We start from the raw sequence: 12,240 nt of genomic DNA, 5'->3' as shown, positions 1-12,240 counted from the left end.
ATGTCAGGTACCTTCATATCAGACTAGAACATAAAAGTGTGGCCAAGATCCTGGATTGAGTTATGGACTACAATCGCTTTGGGAGAAGAAAAGCCATGCATCCTCATGCGTTTCACACATCCTCATGCATTTCAAGCATTTAAGGAAAGGCATTCGCATCATAGGTAGAGACATACCAACATATCATGCAACAGACATCATGTACATATGACAACATGCCCTTACATTCAAGCATCACAATGTAGTAATATGCATATATACAGCCACAAAAAGCATTTCATCCATATTTATTTCGTGGAGTAGGCTTTTGAATAATCTTTTGATGTCCCCAATTGAACCATCCTCGTCTTGAAAATGCTTAAAACTGGGACAACCGACCCCAGACACCGTTTGACATGTTTAGAGACTGGGGCAGCCGACCCCAGGAACCAATTGAGGCATTAGTTTTCAAGCTTCAAATCGGGAAACCTAAAATGGCTAAAGAACCTTGGGATTTGACTCCCAATTGATCATCCCCAGCAGGGCAACTTGTTTTGGGACCTAGAATCTTGCACTTGAATGCTTGTGGCCCAAGAGATCTCGGGATTCAACACTCGATTGATCATCCCCAGTGGAGTGACTCAAAGCCCTACATTTGAGGACATTTTCCAAAGGATCTCGGGTTTTGATCCCAATTGATCATCCCCAGCGGGACAACTGTGTTTCAAACCTAAAAAAGACATTTTTCCAAAAAGGAAAAAACCTTGGGGTAGCCAACACCTGAGTGATCATCTATCACTCATGGCATGGCCCAAGTTACCTTTCTGAGGTGCGAAAACCCGGATTGAATATTCTTGGGCTCGTCACCCTCTTGTGATGCACAAGCCTGGGTTGAATATTCCAAGGCACGTCGTCCCTTTGTGAGGCACTAAAACCTAGATTGAATATTCCGAGGCCTATTACCCTCTTGTGATTTGCAAGCTTGAATTGAATATGCCGAAGCTCACCGTCTCCTCACCCTCATAACTCGGATTCCTATATCTGACACTCCATTTCTCTAGTCTAAACCCCAACATCTGACGCAGATTACTAACCCCCGCTAACTTCTAACCGAAAATTGCTAACTACTAACTTCTCCAAAATAAATGTAACCTTCTCATCCAATCCTATTGGTCATCTTCCCCCTCCCTGTTTGATGAAAACGACACATGATTGACCCATAGACACTAAATAGTGGCGTGACCTAGTTAAAATAAGTGTCTTTTATCTTTGCAGGCTTGTTGCTACAAATAACGTAGGAGAGTTCTTATCGTCACTTTGAAACAACAAAGCCTACAAAGAGGGGGCAGTTATCGACACCCCAATTTTAACCAGGCTACCCCGAGAAGACTCGATACATAAAGTTGACCCCGTACCCTAAAATTGGAGGACCCTCCTGAGAGACCCGATTGAGTCTTAGTTTGTTTTCATTGAGTTCTGGTATGTTTGTTGAGTCCCGGTTTTGTTTTCAATGAGTCTCGTTGTTTTTTTGTAGAACCCTGATTTGGTTTCGTTGAGTCTCGATGTGCCTACCGAGCCTAAGTGTTTTTAATTGAGTCCAGGTATTTTAAAACCAAGTCCCTTTATTTTAATGGAGTCCCTGTGCGTTAATTTGAGTCCTAGTATTTTTAATTGGAGTCCTGTTTTAAGATTGAGTCCTGATATTTTCAAAAAATATAAGTCTCGTTTTGTTTTAAAATTGAATCTGTCAAATTGAGCATTTTCAATTTTTAAATTGAATTTTCTAAAAATTTTCAAAATTTGGAGTCAAGTCGTTTAATTTTTAAAATGAGCTTTTACCGAGTCGTCCTGTCAAGTCCGCGTCTTTCTAATTCTCGAGAACCGGGGTTTAATTTTCAAATGCTGGTTTTTCTTTTTAGGAACAAAAATTTGGTCAACCAAAATAATGAATACAAAAGAAAATGTATAAAAAGAATAAAAAAGAGAAAAATGCTAAGCAAATAATAAGAGCTTCCAACGGATTGGCACATGCATCAGGCCGCCCCATATTCCCTCCTGCCCAAACCGCCAATAGTTGGGGGAAAGCGGATTTAAGTTGCAACCGATTTGGAAGAAGTATTCTAGTGCCAATGGCCTCTCTACAAAGAAAGCCTCAGCGCATACAAGAGCGGGGGAAACCATCCACTATTCACCCGTCATCTTGGCAGAGCCCAACTCTGCATTTTCTTTGATCTTTCCCACACCTCACAAATCATTCCCACCCTCCGTTCCATTTTCTCTGATCTCTCCCAGCTCCGACCACACGGCCCAGCCACCAACCAAAGACCTCCAGTTACACGTAGCAGCCATCCACATCCAGCAACACCACCCAGCTAACCTTCTCTCACTCACCCAGATTCCCCCAGCCACATTCCCTTTCTCTCTCTGCTTCATACTTGCACACAACAGACTCAGCAGATCTCCTTCTCGACCTCACTCTCACCATCTTCCCTCTGCTTAACCACCCACTTCTCTTATAGCCTCTCCGCACCTTGACCTCTGTCATCACCACCAAAAAAGAGAAGGCCGAGACATCTCGGCGGCAACGCAGAAAGTTTCACCAGCGTTCTGTTCTCCTCGCACACCGAGCTACTTTGGTCAAAGATGTTTTTGTGTTATGCTGGTGTTCTGGTTGAATCTTCAAAGGAGTAATCTGCGTCTCTCCGGGTGAGTTCCTTTCTGTATTTGTTTTGACTCTTGAGTTTTTGATGGAATTCTTGCATGTCCACCGGAGTGTTGCAGGTTTTAAGAACCGTCTTCAGAACGAGAAGGCTTGGTTCTTGGTGATACCGATTTAGGATGTGAAATGTAAGGCAAGCTCACACTCTTAGATACTGTTGGGGTCATTTATGTGTATTGTTTGTTATCCTGAAGCTTCGTTTTTATCGGTTCTTAGGCGTGGTTAGATCCGGAGCAGGCTTTGTTTTGGTGATTAGTTTGTTAGGAATATGTCAAGTTGAATTCAGGTGCTGGGTTCGTTCACTCTCTTTGTATATGCCGTTTGGGTTTTCTTTGAGGTCATTGTTCGGGTCTCTTTATTTCATTTTCGCTCGATCTACTTGAAGGTTTGTTGGGGATCTGGATTATTTTCTTCTTAGGTTCGGGTCTCCAGGTCTGTCGACCTTTGTTCTTATCCGGGTTTTGTTGGTGTCTGTCATACCCTTTGGACTACTCCTGCATGTTCAAATTTGTGACCACCATCACTGTTGAATGATCTGTTTGGTTGTTCGGTATCATCAAGTTAGTTCGTTCCTTGTTCGAAATGTGCGTGGAGGGTGTTGTCCAATGCTCTGCTCTTTGGTGGTTCGGTTTGCCTGTTTGAACTTTGAAAGTGTTACTGTTTCAGGTTTTTTGTTTGTTCGTGCATGGGATTTTGAAATGCATATACAGCTTCCATGTGCTCGCAACTGATATGTCGGCCATGAAGCCACTTCCTCTGTCTCATCTTGCAGAGCGTAGGCCTCTGCGTCAACCTCGCGCATGTACACTGTTACACACCTGTACACTTGACACTCACTTCACGACTTCACTCCACTAACCCCACATAATCTGGGCTAGCCAACCATTGCCACAACTGTTTTTAGTGTTTTCGTCCTTCCTACTTGGTGTTGTCACTTCAGTAGTTTCTGGTCCCTTCGGCGTGAAAATTGCTAAATACGCAAATGCAAGTACTGCCTTAGAAGCAGAAAAGGGTGTAGGAAAGGCCTTTATTGCTGCATTCCGGTCTAGTGCAGCAATGGGTTTTCTCCTTACGGCAAATGATCTCTTGGTGCTTTACATTGTTCAATCTCTTCAAGCTGTGCTATTGTTCAATCTCGAGACTGTCATTGGTTATGGTCTTGGTGCTTCTTCCGTGGCTCTCTTTGGGAGAGTTGGGAGTGGTATCTGTGCTAAGGCTGCTGATTTTGGCGTTGATCTTGCGGGCAAAGTAGAAAGAAGCATCCCAGAAGATGACCCAAGAAATCCTGTTGTGATTGCTGACAATGTTGGTAACAACGTTGGGGATATTGCCAGGATGGGGTCTGAACTTTTCGACTCATATGCTGAATCATTTTGAGCAGCTCTTGTTGTTGCTTCCATATCATCCTTTGGAATTCATCATGATTTCACTGCAATGTGCTATTCTTCGCTTATTAGTTCCGTGGGTATTCTGGTCTGTTTGGTCGCCACCCTTTACACAACTGATTTCTTTGAAATCAAGGCTATCAAGGAAACTGACTCGTCATTGAAAAAACAGCTTATTTATTTCCACCATTCTTATGACTGTGAGAAATAGGGTTGTTAGCTGGATTACCCTCTCACCCTCAGTCACAACCTTCAATTTTGGTACTCAGAAGGCTATTAGGAACTGGCAGTTGTTCCTGTGTGTGGCTATTGGTCTTTGGGTAGCAGGGCAGGAGGATAGGTCATTGATAAATGGACGCCTCTTATTGAAAATATGTAGAGGAATGGATAGGACCAGATAGTCCGCGGGTACGTGGACCTTCACCTACGTGTACATCACCCATGCACTACCCCATGCACTCTCTTTCACACACTTACACACGCACCCACTCATGTATGCATACCACCCCTCACGTACTCATTCGTGCATGCGTTCATGTACCCTCCTATGTACATGCACATACATGCACGCAATTTTTCACGTACACATGCACACCATACTCATGCATTCGCACATTCACATATTCACATATTCATGATCACACATACACACATGCATGCAGGCATTCACACACCCACACTAGTACATTTGTACTCGTTCGTACGCTTTAACACTCACATGCAACACTTTCATAAATTCAAACACGCTCTCACACACACGTACTCATATATCTATATACTCATGTCGGTACACTATAGTCTCATGCACACATTCACGTGGTCATGCACATACATGCGTGTCGTTTCACACAAACTCGCGTACATAGGCATTCGTGCACTGTGCATCATTCGTGCACTCTAACCTACACTTGAACACACACAGTCCACGTGTAAGGCAATGCATGTTGACTCATTGGTCTTAACCAAGACCTTAAACTGGTTTTCCCTCGAACCGGTCAACGTTTGATCAGTTCATCATTCTCAGAACCAATTCACACCGGTTTTCTCCATTTCACTTGTATATTATTATTTATGTATCCAGAAAATCCACAAAAGTCGCAAAATTCTAAAAAATCCCAAAAATACTTTCATACTTTGATTTCCATTGATTATTTGTGTTATTTTGAAGTTCGGGAAAAATATTGAAAAGTTACAAAAAATGCTTTCACACTTTGAAAAATCACAAAAAAAATTTTAGGTTTAGAAAATCATTTTCATCCTGAACAAACTTCAAAAACCTCCCAAAATAGTATTTTCTTACTTAGAAAAACCTACGGATTTCAAAACCCCAAAGAGCGTATTTTGTACTTTATTTTCTTGATTTTTTCTCTCGATGATTGCAACAAAGGGTATGGACTATTCGGAGTATTGGTTGCCCCAATTCTGAGGGAATACCTATATAGTATTTTCATTTTTTTGATTTTTGAAAGGGAGTAATTTTGACAGGCTTATTAGATTTATTTTGGGAATAATTTTTTATTAATCTGGTACCATTCGTAAGAATAGGCTCGTAGGGAGTGCTAGTACCTTCCCCTCGTGTAATCGTACTCCCAAGCCTGACTCTGGTGATGCAGACCGATTCTACCCCTAACGGGATAGCAATCAAGTGTTCTAACCGCACTTCCAAGGGTTAGTGGTGACTTTATACACCATGTTTTCCACGAAAAAAAAAAATCATATTTTCAAAATACACATTCATTTTCCCAGTTCGCATTCGTACACATTTTTTCCAGAGAGTGGTTTTCTGAGCTGAGTCCACGACGTCGCGACAATTACTAGACCACTTGAAATGCTACACATAGTTTTATTTCGTCTTAATCAAGTTCAGAGTCTTGGTGGTAAATTGCATGCCTTTGTTATTGTGGATGATTATTCTAGGTTCACATGGGGGTTGTTTCTGTCTCACAAAGATGAATCTTGTGAACAATTCACTAAATTATGTTGAAAAATTCAGAATGAAAAAGGCTACAAAATCACATAATTTAAAAAACTATTGTGACTTAAAGGACATTTCACATAATTTTTCTGCACCTAGGACCCCATAAACAAAGTGGAGTTGTAGAAAGAAATAATAGGTCCCCACAAGAAATGGGCACGACAATGCTAAATAAACATAGATTACCCAAATATTTCTAGGTAGAAGCTGTGAATACTGCATGTTATGTATGAATAGGGTGTTAATCAAGCTTTCACTTAATAAGACTCCATATGAATTGTGGAACAACCATAGACCTAATATTTCTTATTTTCATGTTTTTGGTTGTAAGTGCTTTGTACTTAGAGATAATGAATACCTAGGGAAATTTGAATCTAAATCTGATGAATGTATTTTCCTAGGTTTTTCACTTAATAGTAAAGCATATAGAATTTTTAATAAAAGAACATTAACTATTATTAAATCTATTCACGTTGTGTTTGATGAATCTTATCCATTTTCTAAAAAAGATGATGAAGATGATATTGATATAAGAAAAGGATTAAATAAGCTCTCTATTGAAAATAATGTTGATATCAATTTAGAAGCAAATAATAAATCAATTGAAAATGATAAAGTCGAAAGTGATGTTCAAGAACAGCCTAGGGATTGGAAATTCATTAGGAACCATCCTTTAGATCAAATTATAGGTGAACCTTCATGTGGTGTAGCCACTTGGTCCTCCTTAAGAAACCTAGTTAGTCATTTTTCTTTCTTATCTCAGGAAGAACCCAAAAATATTAAGGAAGCCATAGAAGATGAGTCTTAGGTAATGTCAATGTAGGAAGAATTTAACCAATTTGAAAGAAGTAAAGTGTGGACCCTAGTTCCTAGGCCAAATAATCATACCATTATTGGAACTAAATGGATATATAGAAATAAGAAAGATGAGAATGTGGTAGTAACTAGGAACAAAGCTAGCCTAGTTGCCCAGGGATATAATCAAAAAGAAGGGATAGATTTTGAAGAAACCTATGCTCCTATAGCTAGATTGGAATCCATTCGTATGTTGCTTTCTTATGTCACTTTTAAGAACTTTAAATTGTATCAAATTGGTGCTAAAAGTGCCTTCTTAAATGGCTATAAAATGAAGAGGTATACGTAGAACAACCACCCGATTTTGAAAATCATAAATATCCTGATCATGTATACCGATTGTCCAAAGCCTTGTACAGAATGAAATAAGCTCCAAAAGCTTAGTTTGAGAGGCTTAGTGGTTTTCTATTAGAAAGTGGTTTCTCTAGGGGCAAAATTGACATGACACTTCTCATTAAATCTAAACATGATGATATGCTCCTTGTTCAAAGTTGTGTCAATGATATTATTTTGGAGCAACTAATGATGATTTGTGTAATGAGTTTTCCAAATGTATGCAAAGTAAATTTGGAACTAGCATAATGGGTGAACTGAGTTTCTTCTTAGGACTTCAAATTAAACAAGCTAAATATAAGACTTTCATTTTCCAATTTAAATATCTTAGGGACTTGCTAAAGAAATTTGATATGGAAGGTAAAATTCTTAGTACTCCTATGAGTTCTTCCACCAAACTTAATAAAATGAGCAAGGCGTCCTTGTTGATGTGAAATTATATCAATGCATGAATGGTAGCCTCCTATACCTTACTGCTAGTCGTCCTGATATCATGTTTAGTGTGTGTATGTGTGCTAGGTTTCAGGATGCTCTTGAGTAGTCTTATCTATTAGCAGTCAAAAGAATTCTTAGGTATCTAGTTGGACCTATAGAATTAGGCTTATGGTACCCTAAGCATACAACATTTGAGATTGTCAGTTATACTGATGCTGACTTTGCCGGTAGTAAGGTTGATAGGAAGAGCACTAGTGGCACTTGTCACTATTTAGGACAATTTCTGGTTTCTTGGTTCTCCAAGAAACATAACTCAGTTGCCTTATCCACTGCCAAAGCAGAATATATTGCGGCTGGGAGTTGTTGTGCTCAAGCGCTTTATGGAAAACAACAACTTATGGATTTTGGATTGCACTATGATACGATTCCAATTAAATGTGACAACACTAGTGCAATCAACATCTCTAAAAATCCTATCTCATGTTCATGAACAAAACACATTGAAATTAGACATCATTTCATTTGTCATCATGTGCAGAAAGGGGATGTTGCATTTGAGTTTGTGTGCACAAATGAGCCGTGGGCTAATATTTTCACCAAACCACTTCAGGAAAATAGGTTCATACAGATTAGACATGAGCTATGTCTAATGCAAGGTAGAGATGCCTCCTAGATTTTTGATAGAGTGTACAAACTTAGGGGGAGCTTCTTAATAAAGAAAATATATAGCTCTGAACTTTAAATCTATCTCTGTTTCATACTTATGAGTTTGTATGTGTTTTGCAAATGCATAGCTATCATATATCTAGCATGTTAATAGTTATATTTATGTTTTCCATCCTGACCATACTGAACTGTGAAAGTAGAATAGTGTTCCTAAGAGGGGGGTGAATTGGGTTATTTAAAAATTTTAAGTTCTTTTTAAATCCTTTTCTTATTTGGTTAGTACTTTATAACCAAAACCTAAGTAACTCAATCAATTAACAATCAAAAACAAAAACACACAACAATTTGCTTGAAAATTTAAATAATCAACCACACAATGATCAATTCTAATAACCAAAATAACCAATAGGTTGCAACTTATTGAATTGCTTTTAGCTTTTTGGTAACAGCCCTATAATACGAATGCAAGCCATGTTTTGATTTGGTTTGTATTACATTCTCTCAATCAAGATTTTCAAAAATTAAACAACGTACTCCCTTGTGGGTTTCCACAAATGGTTAATTGAAACGTACTTTCTAAAATGAAGAGTTTTATTTTAATTTCAATGTTTAAGCCCTGCAACCTGCACTTAGCATCCACAAATATAAATATAGTGCAGAAATTAAAGAGTAGGGTAGAGAAGAACACCAAGTTTTTATGAGATTCGGTTTATCCCCAATCTACGTCCTCGCCTTTGGCAAATACCAAAGGATTCCATTATATCAGTTCCTTTCTGGGCGAAACAACACTATTATAACCACTCCTTCATTTAGGCTAGAGTGCGCCTCTCCAAATGATATCCTCTCATTCGGTCCAACTATTCAAGCACCTGAACTGTCAATCAATCTACAAGACAAGATTCAAAAGAAGGTGTACAAGAGATGCTCTCAAAAGAGCTGATTAGTACAAATATAATCTATATACTTCAAAGTAATTCAAATACGAAACTTAGATTCAAGCTCAAGAGAGTGTATCACTGAATAGTTCTTTCAATGATTGAAAGAATTCAAAATTGTAGCACAAGGTTGGTGATTTAGAATCAGCAAAGCCTTAGAAAATTTTGTGCACCAGATAATAGTGAGAGAGTCTTGGAGTGTTGAGAGCAATTGAGAAAGTTTGAATGATGAATTTGATTCTTGGTATGGAATTCATTGGTCTTGAGGCTTATTTATAGATGTAGAAAATCATTTAATTTGTTCCCCAAGTTTACTTGGACTGGTGTCCAAGTTTTAACCGAGTGTGAGCCCCAAGCAATCTAATTTTTCAAAAATTTGTCCGTTATAAAATTTGAAATTTGCCGTGTGGCAATAGCCTGATGAAATTTGGTTAGGTTCCTGTCAATAAATTACGCAAGTATTTTTCACAGGTAGTAGGGTGGCAGTCACCTATCACCTTGTGGTCAGATGCTTGTCACTGAAACTCTCAGTTTTAAAAAACAGGCACTAGGGTGACAGTAGCCTAATGAAACCCAGACATGCTTCTCAGATTACCTCGTCAGGCGCCTGTTAGGGTCCAGCTAGTAGCGTGGCGATATTTTGTCTTTATATTTTGAAAACCCTTAAGTTGGCAGCCAACTAACAAATTTAGTCAGGCTCCTATCAAGAAAAAATTCTGGTCTTCAAAGTATACTTGAACTAACTCTTTTTGCACCTCATTTCTTGGAATGTTAAATTGTTTTCTTTAAAAAATATTTTCCAAGTTTACATTAAGGTCTCTAAGCTTCTTTTGCCTAATGAGTTTCAACAAAAATTTCATACGTGAAATATAAATGAAGTACTTACAAAGCATTTCCTAATGACACATTTGACTTTTCATTGCTGCTTTGAGTTCTCTTTGTTTCCGAGCTTCAATGATCCTTAATCTTTCCATATTGAATTTCCTATAAGCTTTCATATCTTTATTGTTTTAAATTCCGAGCTTCATTTATTCCTGGGCATTCCACATTGATCACCTAAATTTGATATGAGCTTTCAAATAATTCCTTGTGAAGTATGCTAGGCTTCAATATATGTTTTTACGGAAACACCACAACTTTGAAGCAAATTAAATAACCGTACTTTGTTATCATCAGAATTAAGAGTCGTGAGCTGTGTTTAGGCCGACAATCTCTCCCTTTTTGATGATGACAAATAAGGAGCAAAAATAGGTAAGCCTTAAAAGGCTCCCCCTTACAATAAGTATAAAACTTCAAAGTTAACATTATAACATAGTTTCATATACTTCATAATTTTATTATAGCATTCATTTCATAAATTGAAAAGGTCATTATGCTCATCGTGCATATTTATAAACTCATTATTTCATCATGCCTGCTCATTCGTAATCATTATTTCATAAACATCATGCTCATTCATAATCATTAAACATCATGCATGCTCATTCATAATCATCATTTCATAAAAGATATCATAAACATAAACATGCTCAATTTTTGTTCAAAACTTCTCTCCCTTTTGATATTAATAAAAAAGAGTAGAACATTAAAAATGATTAAGTTCAAATAAAATCATATTTTGAGCATATGAAAACATGCATATCAAGCATATGTACACACTCAATTCATAATTTTTCAATATGACATTTGTAGTGTGCTTCGATAGTCAAATAGTCATGCATATTTTATATTTGTAATTCATATATGTGTTGTAATATCTTTACTAACAGCATTATCCCTCTTTGAAAAATTTTATTAATTTATGAAATTTTGAATTTGTGATACCAATTAAAACATTAAATAATAATACTAATTAAAATTTATGATACCAATTAAAAAATAATTGAAAAAATAGGGAGAAACAAAACATAGTACAAGCAATAAGTCATATGACTCCCCTTGAATTTACATTCAGATTTGATACCAATTATGTTTTTAAATTTATCACCCATGTTTCAAACATTGATTAATATCATGTATGTGCTCATCGATACTAATATCAAATACCAACATCATATCAATGTCGTAACATGCTCATGGATATAATTATGCTTGTCATGCTCAAATATTAATTGATATTTTTATGGATACCAGTATACTTTATAGATACTAATGCTAACGTCACATTATGCACTGCTCATCATTAGCATGTATGGTCAAGAATTAATTTCATATTCATATATCAAAATTTATGCTTCTAAATTAGGCTTAATAACTCCATGCTCAAATTTTTAATATATAGTGAGCCACAAATCATCAATCATTTTCATGTCTTTGGAGATTTCAAGATATACACATGTAGCATATAGCATATCAACATAACATTCAAGGATGGAGCATAACATTTTCATGTGCATTGTACTACAATATTGCTCAATTTGTTCTCATTCTCAAATATTTTTTCTTAATTAAAAATCTCAAGCAATAAGCTCGGATTTTTTTTGATTTCATATGAGTTCCCAAGCTTCATATGTCTAAATACTTTTTAATTTAAGGCTTGTATGAATCATACTATGATTTTGGCCAACAATGTTATTTATGTTTTTATTTATTTCAATAAGCTCATAAACTCTTCACTAAGATTTTTCATGATCTGAACAAGGCTTTTTATCTAGGTTCCCATATTTTCATGGGTCTGGATGGTTTAATAAAGGTTGTTTCTTTTATTCTCCATACTTGTTTAGTTTTTACACTCTTTCACTTCAATGAACATTCAAACTTTATATGTCCCTTCTTCTTACAAAGAAAGCATGTGGTGTCACTGTAAGCATTTGAAGACGTGCTAGCATAATCTTTAGATGCTTTTGTAAAGTATCCCATGTAAAGATTTTTTTTCTTTGTATTTTCAATCCCATTGAATCCTTTGTCTTCTTTATTCAAAGACATTCTTTGTAAGCCAATCATTTTGTCAAAGTTTTA

At 37.0% G+C, this 12,240-nt stretch overlaps 1 pseudogene; it reads left to right on the top strand.

The window, feature by feature from the left end:
* On the top strand, positions 1-7,223 carry LOC131158710 (pyrophosphate-energized vacuolar membrane proton pump-like; annotated as a pseudogene).
* Positions 7,224-12,240: the final 5,017 nt, after the last annotated feature.

Source organism: Malania oleifera, chromosome 6 (genome assembly GCF_029873635.1).
Source record: "Malania oleifera isolate guangnan ecotype guangnan chromosome 6, ASM2987363v1, whole genome shotgun sequence".
NCBI classification, from domain to species: domain Eukaryota; kingdom Viridiplantae; phylum Streptophyta; class Magnoliopsida; order Santalales; family Ximeniaceae; genus Malania; species Malania oleifera.
Note: the sequence above shows the minus strand (reverse complement) of the source record. Positions and strands in the feature narration are given on the sequence as shown.